At 38.8% G+C, this 6615-nt stretch overlaps 1 pseudogene; it reads left to right on the top strand.

Moving 5' to 3' along the window:
- Window positions 1-873: 873 nt before the first annotated feature.
- On the top strand, window positions 874-1867 carry LOC112074359 (trace amine-associated receptor 13c-like; annotated as a pseudogene).
- Window positions 1868-6615: the final 4748 nt, after the last annotated feature.

Genomic DNA, 6615 nt, shown 5'->3' with positions numbered 1-6615 from the left:
CTTGTATTTATTGTATGTTCACGTTCACAAGGCTTCCTTGCAAATGAGACACTGTTCTCAATGGTGACCCAAGCTGTGTGAATAAATAAAACAATAMAAAAATACAAATCACAATGTATTAGATGTGTTTGTGTTTGACACCTTTAATTGGTAGAGTGATATCAGTGTCATTATGACAGATCCCTGCATGTTTTGAATAATATGTGAATATGTAAATGTGTGACTTGTGTACTAACGTTACAGTTTTCCGTACAGCATGTAATATATTGTGTTGTCTTGTGTATTTGTATACTGACGTCTCTCAATGAATTTCCATGTAAATGGACAATACAGTATATGGTATCGTAGTGCTAACAGAACCCTCTGGAATATGACACAACAACAAACTAGATAAAAAAAAGTGTATTGGCCACGTACACAGATCTGCAGGTGTTATGGCAGGTGCAGCAAAATGATTGTGTAACTAGCTCCAACAGTGCAGGTGAATGTCTCTACACAAATAATCAAAACAAGAAACCAATAAATATATATTGTATGTACATAAATATGGACCTCATGTAGCAGTAGTAGGTACAGTGGGGTCCGAAATGATTGACATTATTGATAAAGATGAGACATAATGACTATATGAAATAAATAATACAAATAAAAATGAAATGATATTATTTCATACTAATGCAATTGCTCAGAGAAAATTTTTGTTAAACAAGTAATATTTTTTTCTCCCAAAAAGGTAAGGGCAAAACCTATTGACACCTTTTAAAGATACAAATATATATATGGATGAGCGATGGCCGAACTGCATAGGCAAGATGCAGTAGATGGTATAGAGTACAGTATACACAAATGGGTAGGGTCACACACAGGACCAAGCAGGAGCAGGACCTCAGCATTTTGACACTTTATTACAAATGGAGAAAGATGAAGATGTTCAATACTGTTTTCAAGACGGAAACTCTTCTTGCAGAAAGGCTTTGCTATCGACATCTATCTACATAACACTGTACATCTTCTTCTCATTGATTTCAGCAGTTACAGTATTTTTGAACGTACTGGTGATCATCTCCATCTCTCACTTCAAGCAGCTCCACACTCCAACCAACCTGCTCATCCTCTCTCTGGCTGTATCAGATCTCCTGGTGGGACTGATTGTGATACCAGTAATGACTGTAGCAATAATGGAATCATGCTGGGGTTTTGGGGAATATTTCTGTGTGTTTTATTTCTACATTGCTTGTTTATGTACGTCTTTATCTCTGGGCAGTTTGGTCTTGATATCTATTGACCGCTATGTTGCTGTGTGTGATCCCTTATTGTACCACTCTAAAATAACAATAACAAGAATTATGTGTTGTATATCCATTACCTGGTGTTGTTGTATCATATACCGTGCTGCTAACATAAAAAACTTTGCAAATGTACATGTACGAAGTAGATGTTTGAAAGAATGTTTTATTGTTGAAGGGTCAATCTGGGGTAATGTAATTGACCGTCTATTTACAATGGTTGTCCCGTGCTCTATTATTATACCGCTTTATTTGAAAATCTTTGTGGTGGCCAGATCACAGGCCAGAAAGGTATTTTCTAAAGAGGCTGTCAGTGTGTCTGGTGTTAAAACTGTACAGGCAAATAAGTCTGAGAGAAAAGCAGCAAAAACTCTAGCTATTGTTGTTTTCACCTATTTCATTTGTTGGATTCCAACTTTATTTTAATTTTATTATTTTTGTCTTTTTTAAGTGACAATTTATCCGTTTTCATCCGTTTTCTGCCACTTGTTAATTCCTTAATTAATCCAATAATTTATGCTTTCTTTTATCCATGGTTCAAAGTGACAGCTAAACACATTTTAACTCTGAAGTTCCTATAATTCTATTCCCTAGTTTCTCAAACATAGGTTTCATATAGTTATGCTATACAATTGTTGTAATTGCTTCTTTCATGTAACAATACACTGACATTACTAATCTCAGCGTTCTCGTCAAAGATACATGTGGTGTTGATACAGAATKATTTGGATGAATTGAATTTGAATGACTTGGGGAAGGCATAAGAAGGCATACGTCTGTTGTTGTTTCATGTTATTCAATGATGAATAGTATGTAAGTATTCTAAAAGTACATTCCGAGGACGTCATGAATCATTCTATATGTTGTTTAACACCTCCCTCTAGTGGTTCAATTGTGACACAACATCTTCATCAAGTGCAGTAAAGTTGAAATGTACAATACTGCATGATATCAGATAAAGTCCAAGTCTATCTCAATGGTGTATTGTGTATGTAGTTGAGGGTAAAATGCAAGAATATTCAATTAAGGGTAACACTTTATAATGTTAAGTAATAAACCATTTGTAAGTGTAGTAGAGTTAAAATGGTTATTCCATCAAACTTCAAATTATTAGAATAGTACACAACCCAGAACAGAACAACCAGGTTGAGGGTCAGTTGCCAAAGCCCGCGAACAGGAATATTCCAAGTTGAGACAGAAGGGGGGAGTCAGACCGCTATGATCGCCAGGAACTTTACTTTTGGTGTCTATTTTTAATTGTTGCGCTACTGGTGCTGCCTGTTGATGTTAGGTAGGCAGCTACAGTAGCTGAATGATGTTAACATCTTCGGGTTTTGTTTCATTAAATGTATTTTATTTGATCCGGGTGCTTGTGTCACCCCTTAACACCCTGGTACTACCGGTAGCTCCCGCTCTCCTCAGACCGAGAAAACACTGAGAGAGAAAGGTATGTGTTGTAGATTACTCCTTTGTAGAAGTCCATAACGTGAAATAAATAAAACATCCCAAGGTTAATGCTGTAGATATTGTTATAAGGGAGTGTGATGCTATTGAAACATGTAACTTTCAGAGTTTTATTGTTGTTATTAATATAGTTTACAGAGTGCTAAAAGTGCTGCTGTTGCTAGCTAGCATGCCTGTCTGTGATGCAGACGGTTAGCTGAGCTGCCGACTGGTGCTGGCGTTGCATTATGGGAGATGTAGTTTGGTCCTCTACGGTCTGAATGGAATAGAGGCGATTTCACGTTTTAACTTGTTTATGTTGCAGTGTTTTTGTACATGAGTTGTTGTATTTTGGTATTGTCAACACTGACAGCACCTAGCAATGTATTGGGGATGTGAGACAGGATATGTGTTTTACCTTTCTTCAGGCTTTTGTGTAGAACAACTTGTCAGATGGTGCATTGGAGACTGATGTGTTCCTGTCCTGTCTTTTCACAATACTATTGCAGATCAACATCAAAGCCTAACAAGACAGCCGTGGTGTCGCTCTTCATTCTTGTTCTCCTGTGGTACATAAGAAACCCGCTACAGATTGGTGCCGTGACCCGCCATGAAACAGATGAGCTGCAGCAGATCCCGGGGGACCCTACACAGAACTGGATCGACATCACACGTTTAGAACATTTGAGGCAAAGGTGAACTTTGGACAATATGTTGCGTACACCTCAGTTGTATGAGATTACAGAACAGGAGAGAGAAGACATATCAGGTGTTGGTGATAACAATGTACCTGTTACTCCGGTTGGTGTTACTGTGAGAGGTCCACAAGGTATGCCACTGGGGGGGGCGGGGGGCTCAGTTGGCCAGTATGGTGGAACATAGTGCGAGAGCCAGTCCTCTTAGATACCCACGCAGCCGATACTAGAGTAGCCAACGTGTTAGCTACCCAAGCATGTACGAGTAGCCAACCAGAGCATGTTAGCAGTAGCCAACCAGAGCATGTTAGCAGTAGCCAACCAGAGCATGTTAGCAGTAGCCAACCAGAGCATGTATAGCAGGATGCCAACCAGAGCATGTTGGCAGTAGCCAACCAAAGCATGTTGGCAGTAGCCAACCAGAGCATGTTGGCAGTAGCCAACCAGAGCATGTTGGCAGTAGCCAACCAGAGCATGTTGGCAGTAGCCAACCAGAGCCATGTTGGCAGTAGCCAACCAGAGCATGTTGGCACGTAGCCAACCCAGAGCCATGTTGGCAGTAGCCAACCAGAGCAGTTAGCAGTAGCCAACCAGAGCGTTAGCTAGCCAACCAGAGCATCCGTTAGCAGTAGCCAACCAGAGCATGTTAGCAGTAGCCAACCAGAGCATGTTAGGCAGTAGCCAACCCAGAGCATGGTTAGCAGTAGCCAACCAGAGCATGTTAGCAGTAGCCAACCAGAGCATGTTAGCAGTAGCCAACCAGAGCATGTTAGCAGTAGCCAACCAGGCAACGATAACAGTGGAGAGTCCATGAAAGCCATAGGGGGTGAAAATGAAAGCCGAACCCAATTGCCCTAGCAGAGTTAGTCAAACAACTGGGCAGTGAAATAGGAAATCGAGTTGCCGCTAGTCTAGCAGGGGCTGGTGCAAGCACTTCCCCTCCCCAACCAATAGTAGAAATACCTGATTGGTCAAAAGTCAACCTAATTCTCAAGTCAGACGTCAGAGAACCACCCCACTTCCGGGGTGATAGCACAGACCGGTGCACAGTGACTGAATGGCAAGAACTTATGCAAGCTTACTTGAAAAAGAAGGGATGCAGTATATCAGAACAGGGGCAAGAGATACAGGATAGACTGATGGGGCGGGCTAAAGACATAGTCAGAATTGGGCTCCGTGGAAACCCTCTTGTTAACATAAGCAGAGACCCTGAAGCCATATACAATATCTTGAGGCAGCACTTTGGAGAAGCAATCTCATCTACAATTCCATTAGGAATGGCAAAGGCATTTACAGTTTGTATATTAATCATTACTCCCACATTTGTTAAATTTTAGTCAGCAAGGGATTCTCACATGTATAAATAACTACTATATGCATTAATGATTAAGCACAACAGCACAGGAGACCGCAGCAGACACTACCATTACTCTCACTACATTACTGCTGCTATGTCAGGGGTCACACCAGAGCAGCTCTCTCAGATGCTGTGAAGTCAGAATGAACATAGAGACTGGTAACACTTTATAATAACACTTTGTAATGAAGAACGTATAATGGATTAGTAAATAGTTTATTCATCATTCATGCATTGTTACTCCCACATTTGTTTTAGTAAGCTGGTTATTCACACATTTATTAACAACTTTTATAGTCTGTAATAATGATACATAAGATCATTCATAAGATGTTTAATGAATGAATTTATAAACCAAGTCATTTTGCAGTCCCTAATCTAAAGGGAGTTCTATTCACACTTTCTTAATACTTTAAAAATGACCAGTGACAAAACAGTGACAGTGTAATTTATCACAATAAGATGGACATGCTATTAGTAGACATTCCAGCAGTACCTGATGCTCCTTAAGTTCTCACAATGACCTAGAACAAATCAATGGTTAAACAATAAGCACACAACACAGAGGATGTTAAAGGAAATATATTTAACATTTTCTTCCTAAACAGTCACTCTGTTGTAGTAGTGTGCTGAAGGAAGTAACGTGTTTGTCTGAAAATGATAACATTATTGTTTGTTGGCAGTGACTACCGAAACCAATGTGTGGATTGCAGTCACTCATTATTGAAGTTCATAGACCGTTTACAGGGTAAGGGAACCAATATCTAAATACATAATTTAACTGAACATTACGTTTAAAGTGTTACAACCTTTAATACACTACAAGTGAAGATGTCCAAATACTTATGACTTCTTCAAATGTGGGGACTAGATACAAAATGTGTTTTTGTTCCTAAACGGTAAAACATATGTATGAAAATACCCTCAAATTAAAGGTGACGTTCAATAATGTCGCCTCAGGAAACATTAGATTTCATATAGAAAGGCTGGAGTGAAGAGGCCAGTTGAAAAACAGTTTTACTGCAGAGTTTTACACCCACTGGGCCAACACTGGTTCTTTTTTTAACCAACATGGACTAGACATTGAATTGATGTCTGTGCCCAGTGGGCAGGGATTGCTTTCAGTATGTACAGTGGCCATAGGATGGTGGTATACTTCACAATCTGTGACTGAGAGGAGTAACTTTACTCATTCTATATGAAAGACAAGTTTGTCTGTTCTATTAAGTAAATGTATATCTGAACTTCATGTGTTTGGTGAAAGTGTGCCTCTGCCAAACTGAGAAGTGACCATCTGTATAAATATTACCAAAGTATTTTCATTACAGGAGACACCCTGAATGCAGTGCCCTCAGAAAGTATTAATACTGTTTGACTTCTTCCACATTTTGTTGTGTTACAGCCTGATTTCAAAATGTATAAAATATATATTTTTCATCCATCTACACACAACACCACATAACTAGAAAGTGAAAACGTGTTTTTAGACATTTTTACAAATGTATTGCAAATTAAATACAGAAATATCTAATTTACATAAGTTCCATTTTAAATGACATGCAGCTTAAAAAGGCTTCATAAAGCCTTTATAAATACTACATAAATGTGTCACAAATCATCTATAGAGTATGTCATCATCTATAAAGGGTTTATAAATGTGGCATAATTGTGTTACATAACCATAAACGTCTAATGTTACATAACCCACTAGGTCAAGTATGACATAAACCTGTGCATTATGAAGGGTGTCATAGGCAACGTTTAATAAATAAGGACTGATGTCAAATTTGAACGAATTATGTTAATTACATATGTATGTAATTATATGTATTTC

This window comes from Salvelinus sp. IW2-2015, unplaced genomic scaffold (assembly GCF_002910315.2).
Source record: "Salvelinus sp. IW2-2015 unplaced genomic scaffold, ASM291031v2 Un_scaffold2603, whole genome shotgun sequence".
NCBI classification, from domain to species: domain Eukaryota; kingdom Metazoa; phylum Chordata; class Actinopteri; order Salmoniformes; family Salmonidae; genus Salvelinus; species Salvelinus sp. IW2-2015.
This window is presented reverse-complemented; position numbering and strand designations above follow the sequence as displayed.